General features: G+C 39.1%; 1 protein-coding gene across 9 annotated transcripts in view; it reads left to right on the forward strand.

Annotated features, from left to right (window-relative positions):
- SIPA1L1 (signal induced proliferation associated 1 like 1) overlaps positions 1-13,339 on the forward strand; it is a 385,188-nt gene that overhangs the window by 78,561 nt on the left and 293,288 nt on the right. For 8 of the 9 annotated variants that reach the window (XM_023507644.1, XM_012812217.2, XM_023507649.1 and 5 more), the window contains one exon: positions 3,953-4,020. The gene's annotated coding sequence lies outside the window, so the exon portion shown is untranslated. Of the gene's footprint in view, positions 1-3,952; positions 4,021-7,390; positions 7,406-13,339 lie in introns of those variants that run through there. The other variant, XM_023507647.1, reaches the window with a different exon arrangement.

Raw genomic sequence — 13,339 nt, forward strand, 5'->3', positions numbered from 1 at the left:
GCGTGTGTGTGCTGGTGTGCATGTGTATGCATGTGTGTGTGTGTGTGCTGGTATGTTGGTGTGCGTGTGTGTGCGTGTGCTGGTTTGCCTGTGTGCGTGTATATGTGCTGGTGTGCATGTGTATGCATGTGTGTGTGTGCTGGTGTGCATGTGTGTGCGTGTGTGTGCGTGTGCTGGTTTGCGTGTGTAGTTCTTTCCACTTAGGGGCTCTGGGAACAGTGACAAACTTCACTAAGCACAGCTAACACCCAGATCATGGTCTCCAAATACTATGTTTTCACTAAAATTATAGGTACTTATTATTAGATTAACAAATCACTTTTTGGCAATCATTGAATAATAATTAATTTGGCCAAAAATTATCAATGGACACTGAAAGTACTGGATAAAGGTTTGTTGAGAAATCGGGTATTTATATAGTCTTAAACTATTACCCAACCAAATTCTTATTAATTACAAAAGGAAAAAGAGTAACTTTCTGGGGGCAAAATCTGGCAGATACCTCCTTAATCAAATGATAGAAGGTGACATTCCCAGTCAGGGAAGCAGTTCGAGATCGTACACCACTTGGTACAGGGCAAGGAGCAGTCCCGTGGTTTCCCTCCACAAATTCACGGCTTGACTCTAATTAAAGGAAACAGCAGACAGGCCAAATTAAGGAACACAGTTGGCCTGGAATCTTCAAAACTGTCAAGGAAAGCGTAAAGGAAAGACTGAGGAATTCTTCCAAATTGAGGTAAAGTAATGGGCATGAGAACTAGGTACTGGGATGGCTTGTGTTGCACCTGCCGGGCCAGTGTGGCTTCTCGTCCGACCTTGATCCGTGTTTTGGTGTGCTGGCTTTTCAGTCCTCACCAACATCTCATTCATACATTCTTTCCGTGCTCATTATTTATTTCCTTCCCCTGTGTTTTGCCTTTGGAACACCCTGCTTTTTTGAACAGAAAAAGTATGGTTTACAAAAATATGGCGCTTTATTGTATTCAATGATAACATTATAGTTAATTTTAACTAACTTTGGGTACGCTGTTTTTTCCTCGTTTTGCTGGTGAGCTGTTTAAGAGTTTCATATTTCGTTTTTTTTTTCTTTTTTTCATCACAGTGTATCTATTGCAGTATTGAACATGTACCAGTAAACTTTTAATTTACTTTATAAAGAGTTGGACCCATCTTAGAATTCAGAGTTTTCAGGAAGTATAAGCAGGGTAAGGGAATTTGATATAGAGTGGTAGATGTGAGGCTGCAGCTAATTCATAATCTAGCTCACATTGGTTATGACTGGTTAGTCCCCAGAGGTTTAGTATGAAACGGACAGCTTGATACTCTTAACCAAAAATAAGTGTTTAGGATTTTGGATTTTTTCTTTTGATTTTGGAATATTTGTAGTATATCAGGTTAGCGTCCCTCATCCGAAAAGCTGAAATCTCAAATGCTCTAATAAGCGTTTCCTTTATTATGTCAGCACTAAAAATGTTTCAGATTTTGGAGTGTTTCAGGTTTTCCGATTAGGGATATTCAACCTCTATGAGGCAGGCTATTCCTGGTGCAGAAATTTGTACGAGTCAGGGTTGGGTGGAGGGTGGGGAGAAGGCTCATTGTCAGAACTGTCTTCTTTCTATGAGAATATTGCATAATTGTCTGGTGGGATCTGTCCTTTCCCCTTGGTAGAAAAAAACATTTAAAGACATAGAATCGGCTCCCATACCTTTCTTTCTTTGGCATAACTAATCTATCATAGGGCTTGTTTTCCTTGGATATGTTGGAGGACAAACTTATCTTTAGCAGTTATACTAATTTTCATATTTCTCAGAATGATCAAGGAAAAGAGCTTTAAAAAACCTAGAGTGGTAGTTATATTGCACTTAGTGTACGCCTACACATCAGACTTTTCTTTAGCATTTTGTTATTTATTTATTTATTTTTTTGCTGCTTTTACAGTGCACGTGGCTTTCTCTGGACTGCTTTGGACAGGAAATTGAGTAACCTTTCTATTTTGGAACAGAATATATTTTACTGCTAAGAGAGGAAAAAAAGAAAGTGTTTATGTTTTGAAATTTTATTATTTTAATTTTAATTTAGAGAGCAATTTAAATCTAGAAAAATGGGGGAAGAGCCTAGATTCCATATTTTTTGCTACCACTTCCGAACCTTCCCAGAAGTTCTGGGGCTGGCTTGCCTTTATACTGTTGCTTTTTTCTCTTAGTCGTTGTGGATATCAGGAGCCTGGTCCTTTATTTTGACCTGGTCATTTATTTTCCTGGCTCAGGACTGGAGCTGCCCTCCCCAGTTAACTTTCGGTGGTGGAGGTGTGCGGGACTCAGTGCTGATTTCACAGGCACCTTGAATCTAGAACATGTGTGGGCCCCATTTACTCTGTTTCAGCTCTGGGTAAGCCAGGTATCCAGAACAACTTCCAACAGAGTTGCCTGGTCCCGAGGGCCCAGCGCGTGGCAGGGAGCTCCAGACTGGGGTCCTGCCCCAGCCACAGGTGCCCCCGGATGGCCAGAACTCTGGTCCTTTGGGGTATGAGCGCCTAGGGCCCACTTGCTGCCTGGGGTTATTGTCTGATTTAGGCAGTTCCTGTGTAGCACTAAGGATTCTAGGAAGAAGTCGATCTTTAATTAGAATAAGCCCTTTTGGCACATGTGGAAATCTTGCCCAGTGGAATGGAATAATTCCGATGGAATCTTTCTATATGTGTTCATAAATTGTACCCTTTGTGTGAGTTTAAATGGTGCATATTTATTCACGTACCTAAGTGGATTATGAGGGAGATCGGCTGCCAGGTCTGTCTTATTTATGTAATGGGGTATAGCTCATTAATTAAGATGAACAAAACAAAGCATATGAGTTGTGTGCTATAGATTTCTTTATGGATTCTGTGGGTTCAGTTTGTAGGCCAATCATGCAAACACTGCAAGTTCTAGTATCTGGGACATCTGTGCTTTTATATGTGGCTGAATAAAAGATGGGCATCCTGATGTCCAGGGTGACGGGCTGGGAAGAGAAAAACTTCCCCTCTTGTCCTTAGCAAGAATTTGGGATATCAGTGAGTCACACCAAGTGAAGCTTATTTTTGCTCTTCTTAGCTTCCATTGTATGTTATTGGAAACAGGGTTTGGCAGTTAATGTAATTTGTAGTAGCACTTAACCTCAGCAAATTTTAAAAACTTTGTTTCCCGGGCACTTTTGTAGACATGTGTAGTCTGACTTATTTTCGTATTGTTAGAAATGGGTACACGTGGTGCAGATTACTACTATTGAGCATGCATGTGTATTCTTTAACCAGCAAGGAGCTTAGCATTCATAGGAAATACCTTACGGCCGTGGCGGGAGCTTATTACCTATCTGAAATGAGCAATGTGAGAATTGTAGAATTTTTAGATAATCAGAATGTTTGGAGCAAGATTTTTCAGCCTCACCACTCTTTTCATTTTGGGCAAGGTAATCATTGTTGGGGAAAGGAGGACTGTGACTGTTCTGTGCCTTGTAGGATGTTTGGCAGGAACCCTGGCTTCCACCCGCTACTTGCCAGTAGCAGCTCCTCCCTAACCCGCAACAACCAGAAATGTCTCCTGACGTTGTAAGAGTCCCCTGCGGCACAAAGTTGCCCCTGTATGGAATCAGTCTTTGGAATAGTGGTTCTGATACACAAGTGGTGGAGCGACCATCCCAAAGTCATTTTATTGGGGTTTTTTTTTTTTTTTTTTTTAAAAACACATACGATGAATGGCTGTTGGTTGGCTTCAGTTTAAGGGTGTGTTGAACTGAATATAAAGAGATGACAAATTAAAGAGGCTTTTAGAGCAAAGTATATAACATTCCACAATTATGTTTTGATTGGTAGTGGTGATTTTTTTACCCCCTTTTTACTTACTGTGCAGTAAAGTTGTATGTTTTTCAAAATTTGAAAATAACTGTTATACTAAAGTTCATAACTATTTTAATCTAGGTTTTCAGCAATTACTTCCAGTTGGACTGAAAAGCAAGAATGTGCTACTAACTTTGAAATGGAATGAGGTGAGTTGGTGGATCAGTCACAATATCACACTGGGGGAAGGGAATGTCCGTCAGACTGCTGTTCTTAGAAGACCTGCTCTTTACAGCAGAATTTTGATTCGTCAAATGTGAGTTCTGTATTTCCTGCCACCATCTTTCCTCCTTTTCTTGTTTTACTGCTGAGCCTCAGAGAAGGCAAAGGAGAGGATGGGAAACACACAGTTTGAGTCATTGATTTCTGAAATCAGTGTTGTCATCTTTACAGATAAAATGGTTGAAATATTTTTCTTTCCTTTTTGTTTTCTGTATATGTATTTTTTTCCAAGGCAGGGCCTCACTCTGTTGCCCAGGCTGAAGTGAGCGGTTGTGAGCATAGCATGCTACAGTCTTACACTCCTGGGCTCACGTGGTCTTCCAGCCTTAACCTCCCAAGCAGCTGGGACCACAGGCGTGTGCCATCACACCTGGCTAGTTTATTTTTTATTTTTGTAGAACTAGAGATGAGGTCTCACTCTATTACCTAAGGATAGTCTCAAATTATTGGCCTTAAGCAATCCTCCCTCCTTAGCCTCCTGAGTAGCTGGGATTATAGGCATTAGCCACCATTACCATTTCACATATTTTTCTGGTTATTAAAATTAATAAGATTTTCTTTTATAGACTAATGTTTCTATTCCATAGTAAGCGCATTAAAAAAAAATCTTCTGTTTCTTAAAATTTGATGAGAATGTACACCTGTACCCATATTCCAGGAGCCTAAATCTGATGTGTGGGTATATAATTTGGGCTGCCGAGCTTACCCTGAGTGATTGAGAGATGGCTGGAGAGATGGCTGGAAGTTCTACCCTTTAACTGACACTGATGAATGTGTTTCCTTTGGTTTTAGAGTGATTGTTTGATTGCTTGTGGCTAGTCTTGGTTAGAAACCCCCGTTCTATCCTAGGCTATCCCATCTGAATAGTTAAACATTTTAAACACTTACAAAAGGACTTTCTCTTATTAAGAAAGATAACAGCTTCTTTCTGATTGAGAGAGACATTTTCTGATATGTTAAAACTCTGAGGGTGTGTTCCTTTCTTTGGTTTAGTTACTTTGTACTTAACCTTGATCTCAGCTGGATGCTGAAACAAAGACCTTGGGATTTTTCTTATCTGTTGCTTTGTCAGAAGAAAATTGCCTAAGGAGTCAACTCTTCTGGAGAGACTGTAACCTATAAAGGACAGTGAAGTTATCTGTGCATCAACCTCCTTAAACCTTTGTGCAGAGCTTAGGGGGCTGGGTAATTGGAGCTTTCAAAGTGGCTCACTATTTCTGACCTTCCTTGAATTTCAGTAAGAGAAATTGGGGAATGATTATCTCCGAAAATGTTTTTAAAGTACATTAGGACACTTTCCTAGTTGCATTTATTTGACCATTCCCAGTGTCATTCTTCTTTAATAGAGGTGGAATCCAAGAAAGATTGTTAGATCTCTGTAATTTTTAGCCATTTGAAGAGCCCAGTTTTTTTTTTTTTTTAAAATGTGCAGCACAACTGAAAAGTTGTCTTTGAAAATGTAACATCTTTGGAGTCTTCTGGAACTGCTTAGTGGTAAAGTAAGCAGTCTGTAGGAAAGTTTTGGTGCTGGAGAGGGAAGAAAAAAATCAGTGCATGCTAAGTGCCTTCTGTTTTCACCTCAGTCTTGGAAGTTATTTTTCAAGATACACTCTTTTTCTCTTGAGTGTGCGTATATATTACAGAAATGTTCACCTTCAGTGGAGTTCCTATGTTTTTTGTGGCATTTAAACACTCTTAAATAAGGATAAATCGTGGTTGATAAACTTGAATATGACAGTTTTTAGCTTTTGGCAGGGGCCTCATATTCTAGATCAGTGGTTCTCAACCGTCCCAATGCTGTGACCTTTAAGTCAGTTCCTGTGGGTTGCGACCCACAGGTTGAGAACTGCTGTTCTAGATGCCATTACCAGACAAAGAGGGTCCAGTCTCCTCAGCCAATATGCAGAGACAGGGATTAGGTCCAAACAGACTTTTTATCAGAAGGCCAATGATTCTGGCGAATAGCAAGAGTAGCCTCTTAATTCTGTTCTGCCTCAGTTACAATTCTAGTAACTTTTATAATGAAATACAAGGAAACCAACCAAGAGAACTTTATCAGACAGGAAGTAACACCAGATTAGTCTCCATTCTAACAATGCAAAATGTTTAAACAGCAGAAAGGTGATTTTCACTTCAACAAAATATCGAAGAGAACCTTCAGAGAAAACATCGTATCCTCAAACCTTTACTCTGCCAATATCCCACCACCTCGTGTCTGTGTGGGACTCTCTGCTCAGAGTCTCCGGAGATAAGCACCCTTACCACCCTAGTGCAACCTTAACTAGACACTCAGGGGGAAGGGTGGGAAGGGTGTGTGTGGGGGAACGTGAGCTCAGCCCGCTGTGGCCACTGTACTGCTTAGCTTAGCTTCAGACTCCGTCTCCTAGGCCGCTTTTCTGGCTTCAGTCCTACTGTGTCATGTAGGCCAAGTGAGGCCACACACTTGTAGCATCATATGATGGCAGCCGCACCTTGTCTTCTGGATTGAGTAGCTCAGTTTAATCAGCTGCGCCCCTAGGCTTTTCTGTCCCTTTTTTGAATGGTAGTGATCTGATGATGCTGAGACAGACAGTCTGTTAGGTCAGGTGGCAGATTCTCCTCTGGTGCATCATGCTTCCTCAGGACTGCTCAGGAACAGAAGAGGCAGGTCATGATGGACAATTTCCAGACCTGGTGGTGATACGACACTTGGTCTTCTAAGCCTATGCCTCCTTCCCAAGCACTGTCTCCCCACTTGAGGGATATCTAAAGCAGAATCTAGCAATACTGGAAAACCAACAAACCCTAAACCCACCAAAACCCATCCAAATCCACAAAACTTTGTGTTTTTTATTTAAATCTTACATTTCATTTTGTGCGTATCTAATTAAATCCATCATTTTAATTTTTAAGATAGTTTTTTAATTTTCATCGTTCTTTTAATTTTTATTATTTTTTGAGAAGCATCGTTCCAGAGTACATGTAAGCATTCAATTGAACAATTGAAAATTGAATTGAACAATTGAACAAGAAAATTGTTTTTTTCTTTCGCTTTAAAATTTTTAAACATTGACATATTCTTTCTAAATACCCAGAATAATGTTAATTCATAACGATCTCTGAATAAATTGTGTGCTTTACAGATTAAAACATTTGAATAGTTCTCCCAAGTATTGTGCTTTTCCTTATCTAGACAATTGTGTATTCATAGGTAAGTAAGATACTATTTAAATGTATCTGTTATTTCAGTTTGGTTATTTGCATTCTAGCCTTCTGCTTTTAATGAGAGCACAATTGAGGAAATTGAAAAGCTCCCTGCTTCTTTTCCTGAAGGTAAAGAATTAACAGTGGTCACATTTTACTTATGTAAATGTGGTATTTGCATAATGTGGTGTTTGCTGGTAGACCGCATGAAAATAAAGTCATACTTCTTTGCTAATTTATAGGACACGCTGACCCCTAGTAGGTGCGAAAGGAAAAGTCAGATAAATGTACAATTGCATGTTCTTTTAGACTTCTCTTGGTGGTAGCGAGAAACCCAATACTCACTATAACTCAATATAAACTCAATGTAATGTCTTATATTGGCAGAAGAGTGACGCTCGCAGACTCAGAGGTCGGTAATAGGAAGCCTGGAAAACATTTCCTCCCTGGCTGTCCAGCCTGTGAGTTGTGATCTGACCCCTCGTCAGGTGCTCTGATGAACCCTGTGCCTTCTGTCCTCATTATTCTAACAAGTTATGTCTTCCTTAGAACACGAGAGAGCAGCTGTCATATCCAGTAGAGTTCCCTGTGGAAACATACTCCACAGACAAAGACAGTAGGTTAAATAAAAATAGGACTTTGAATCTATTAACACCAAGAAGCAAATAACTCACATGCTAATCCCGAGCGCCTTCTTAGGGAGTTTTGGTAAGTATGTTGGCATCGTGAGTACAAGAGGGAGACAAGTCAGGATACGTACTGTTGACCCCTGAACGATGTGGGGGTTAGGGGTGCTCCCTCAAAAATATGCATATAACTTGTGACTCTCTCAAAACTGAGCTACTGAAAGCCTGCTGTAGACTGGAAGACTTATAATAATATAAACAGTCAATTAACATGAGATTTTATGTTACTTGTTGTATGCTGTATCTCAAGGTAAACTAAGGGCTGTGTTATTAAGAAAATCATAAGGTGGAGAACATAGACTTAACTATTCATTAGTGGAAACTAATCAGCATAAAGGTGTTCATCCCCCTGGTCTTCATGTTGAGTGGACAGTGAGGAGAAAGAAGAGGAAGGTTGGTCTCCCTGTGTTGGGGGCAGGCAGAGGTGAAGGCGTGGGGAAGGTGGACAGGGATCAGCGGGGGCAGGCACACTCCGTGTCATTTTTACTGAAAAAAGTCTGCATGTAAGTGGACCCACACTGTTTAAACCCATATTGTTCAAGGGTAAATTGTAACAGATAAAATTATATTATCTAAATGCTGAATATAATATAAAAACGTTAAAAATGTATAGCAGGAAAGGGATGCTTATAGAGTCTTCCTTTTATTTTTGGCCGTGACTAATTTGAACGGAGTTTGGCCCAGCCTGAGTTCACTTCAGAATTATTTCATTATGCTTATTTATTATTCAAAGCCTTCTTCTTTGTTCTAAAGAAGGAAAATGATATGAAATCCTTTGGCCTAGCAAACATTTTTAACAGCCTGTAGAACTATGATATGACCACTTCACTAAAGCATTTACTGATGCTTTTTCTTTTTCATTAGGAACGACGTATTCTCACTAAATTCTTCTCTTATTTTTATGTTCTCCAGAAAGGAGAAAGCAGCAGTTCCCCACACCAGATAGAGTTGCCTTTTAAAAAACTTATTCTAATGACAAATAGAGCAAATAGTAATAGGAATTTGAATTAAAGTGTCTTTGGAGGAATGTCTTATTTGTTAATACCTGATCACTTGGGGGAGCCCTACATTTGTATGCGTATGATTGTATATACTATTATATTGTAGTTTTATAATAGTACTATGTTGCCTACTTTCTTGACTATCTTAATATATTTAAAATTTGCTAATATGGGTGGTGCCCAAAGCTCAGTGGGTAGGGTGCTGGCCACATACACCGAGGCTGGCTGGTTCCAACCTGGCCCAGGCCTGCTAAAACAACAATGGCAACTGGAAAAATAGCCAGGTGTTGTGGCAGGTGCCTGTAGTCCCAGCTACTTTGGAGGCTGAGGCAAGAGAATCCCTTAAGCCCAAGAGTTTGAGGTTGCTATGAGCTGTGATGCCATAGCACTCTACTGAGGCAACATATAAATAAATAAAATAAATAAAATTTCTTAATAGGAGTGGATATGAACAAAAGTACCGAATCAGAAAATAAAGAAAAGAGAACCTGATCTGAATGGATGTACGTGGAGTCAGAGTGGGAGCTGTCTGGAGCTCAGCCTGTTACCACTATCTGCCTTAAAATGTTGAGTGAGCAAAGGCAGTTTTGAAGACCCGGCTACTGGGAGCAACAAGTCAGAGGCTGCCCCTAGAAAAGAAACTAGAGAGAGGCTTCCATCAGTCCTTTGATACAAAGGCATCAGGATACACTAATGTATTCTCAATGGGCTTGGAAGACTGTTAGTGATGGGGGCTTTATTTTAATGTTTGTCAATCCCTAAGCATATTTTATATATGAGAGGAAGTTGTAAATGTCTTCACTAGTATTTAATTGGCTTTCGCCAAAACCACACAGGCAAAATTAAGTCCATATATGGTGTTTGGTGAATCCTCGTGTGTGGTGAAGCCCAGGATGCCTGTTCTGGAGATGTTGGTGCTACTGGGAGGAAGGATTTATTGTGTCATTTGGAAAAGATTTTTAAGTAGGTGAATGTAGAGATGAGTGCCCTCTGCTTGAAGAAAGTCACTGCTCACATAAGCAAAAAATAGGCCAATGTCTCCAGTGAGTAGCTGGTAAAGGACACGTGAGCTGTGTGGGGGAACCGCCCTTCTATGTGATAGGGACCCGCCTGCACTGATGCTTCTCTCAGCACGTGACTTGCTCTGGGTTCTGCCCGTAACAGTTTCCCTAATACAAATGGCCTTATTGGTCTCTGGATGAGCCTTCAATAGGACAGATAATGAATGGTAATGAATTTTGTTTTTTCTTGGGGAGTCATGTTATTTTAAGTCCATAACTTAATTCAGTAACTGACCCTTTTCTGCTACTGACCCTTATTTTTTTCCAGTCAACCAGGAAATAAATGTTTTGAGAAATTACTCAGTAACACTTGTTGAGTATTGGTCTTTGTATAGAGTCCCTCATGCATATTTTGGCTTTAAATTAAAGCTTTTATAGTTAGAAGGTAAGATACGTGTCTTCTATTGATAATTACTTCCTCCATGGATTTATTAGTGGATAGTGAATTTAATGAAGCAGATAGCTATTTTGCATCTATTGCATAGAGAGGACATTTTGCTTAGTGATGACCAAGATAGAAATTTGAAAAAGAAATGCACCGTTTAATCAAGTTGTTTTTCTAGAGGTGGTGTTAGACATAATTGAAAATTCTCGTAATAAATGGCCAAACTTACTAATGCCCTTAGTAAAAATATAAGTAAAATGCATTGAAGCATTTTAGAGAGAGGATTAAATGCTTGGAAGTGTTACTGTTTGAACTGGGCATTGAAAGGTCTATCTATCTATTAAAAGAGTAAATTTTTTTTGTTTAGGTAACCAAAAGTAATTCATGGTTGTATAAAATCTTAATGATCCTGAATGGCACACAGACCAAAGTAAAAATCACTCAATTCCCACTATATTACTTAGTCTCTACCACCCAGAAATAACTAACTAACTATCTTGTTGGCATTTTTACTTTTTATCTATGGGATTTTCCAAATGTATACAAAAACAGAACAGCACCATGAGCCCCCTATCATAGCACAATGAGCTCCCATAATCCAGCTTCAAGAGTCAAGAACTGAAGTATTTCTAGTTGTCCCTATCTTTCTCCTTTTACGTTTTGTTTTTTTTTTGTTGTTGTACTTGGAGCTTTAGACCACAGCTCAGATGCTATACTGTTTAACCTACAAATACTTCAGTATTGTTTTTTTTAACAGAGAAGCATTTAAAAAGGTAACTACAGTGCCTTTATCATTAATGAAATAAATAATTACTTATTTTTTTTTTACTAGAGAGTGATGCAAACTGTGGTCCATGTTCAGTTTTCTCCTTTGTCTCAAAGTTGTCGTTGTATAGTGCTTTGTTAGAATCAGGATCCAAGCAGAATTAACACTTTCCTCTGTCTCTTTAAGTCTCTGTTCATCTGTAACATTTCCCTTCCTTTCTTTTTTTATATAATTTGTTGTAGAATAAACTGGGTCATTTGTCCTGATAGACTAACATTTTCTTTCATTTTTGTTCTTCTATGTGATAGATACATTTTAAAATCAAAATTAGGATCATACTATGTATGGTATTTTATAAGCTACTTTTGAAAAATTAAAAAAAAATTTCTTTTAAACCTGAGGGGGTAGAGAGATTATTTATTTTTCATACTTCATAAGAACATTTTTTATTTAGTCTTCTACAACTAGTTTTATTTTCTATTAATTCTTAAGGCCTTATAGTAACAAAAATAGAGAAAGATGAATTTGATTGTATTTAAAGTGAGTCTTACATTAATGATAAGTATTTATTACAACAGCAAAGCAGTAATTTCTTTCTCCCTCCCTTCTTCTCTTCCTTTCTTTATTTTATATGCCAGCAACTGTTAGGGTTGGATATAATACTGGGGATGCAATTTGCTGGAATGAGAGTTCATTTATTTTCCCCAAGGAATGTAGAAAATGATTTTGTAAAACACAGCCTGATAAGTGGTTCATTGACAGAATCAAAAGTAGAGGAGGTAATGGTGCTCATCTAGGCACCAACTTTCTGTAGATGTACTATAGGAGGAGGACCCTCTTTAGTGTTACCATAGCTGACCTCTATAAAAATGCTAAGCTTCCGGCTCGGTGCCTGTGGCTCAAGTGGCTAAGGCGCCAGCCACATACACCTAAGGTGGCGGGTTCGAATCCAGCCCTGGCCCACCAAACAACAATGATGGCTGCAACCAAAAAATAGCCAGGTGTTGTGGTGGGTGCCTGTGGTCCCAGCTACTTGGGAGGCGGAGGCAGGACAGGGGGATCCCTTGAGCTGTTGAGAAACTGCAAAAAAAAAAAAAAAGGAACGTGACTCTTTTAATTTAGTCATGAGAACATAATTTTAACATTTCTATGTAAGGGCCTCTTTCAATTATTTTCAAGGGTTTGGCCTGGGAAAGAGACTGTGTAGGGTAACACCAATAATAATTAATTATAACCTGAAGCTAAAGCCTCATGTGGTGGTCTAAGTATATGGAGTCTCGTGTTCCTCATTAACTACATTGTCAGCTTCATTTGTGATTATTCCTGGTACTTTGTTTTTCTACAGTTGATTTGACTTTTTGTTATTATTTTACTTGTTGGTTTCTTTTCCAATTTTTTTTAATGTGGTAAAAAATAGACATAATATGAAATTTACTGTCTTAACTATCTTTTAAATGTACAGTTCACTGGTATTAAATTAAGGTGACCAGATTTTAACGCTGGTAAAGCGGGACACCATTGATGGGGGGTGGGGCTGGGGTGGGGCTGGGGCAGGGCCTGACAACAATGCAAACTTTGATAAGCAGTTCTTGATAATCACTTCTCAACAATTATTTGTTATTATTACAGTTTAACATTATAAAATTAATAAAAATAATATAATACTCATTATCCACTAAATAGCCACATGGCCGCCGAAAACCGTATATTCCCTTACTGTTTTCTGGCCCATTCATGTTCCAAAAATTGGGACTTTTAAAAAACACCCCAGGGTTAAAAATCAGGACTGTGCCGCCAAAAGCTGGATGTCTGGTCACCCTATGTTAAATACATTTAAAATGTTGCACGACCACCCCCAATCATCTCTATAACTCTTTTCATCTTTTAAAACTGAAAATTCTACACCTGTTAAATAATAACTCTTCACTTCAGCCTCTGCCCAGTCTCTGACAAACCCCAGAACAGTCTGTCTATTTGTCTTTTTGTGGCTCCCTCATTTCTCTTAGCACAATCTTTGAAGGTTCATCCACGTCAGAGCCCGTGTCCGCATTCCCTTCTTTTCAAAGATGAGCACTGTCCCCCTGTGTGTATATCTACGGCATTTGCTTATCCGTCCAGTCCATTCACAGATAGTCATTGGGGTTGCTTCCATCCAGGCTACTGT

The sequence above is a fragment of the Otolemur garnettii genome, unplaced genomic scaffold, assembly GCF_000181295.1.
Source record: "Otolemur garnettii isolate 467f Iridium unplaced genomic scaffold, OtoGar3 scaffold00196, whole genome shotgun sequence".
Taxonomy (NCBI): Eukaryota; Metazoa; Chordata; class Mammalia; order Primates; family Galagidae; genus Otolemur; species Otolemur garnettii.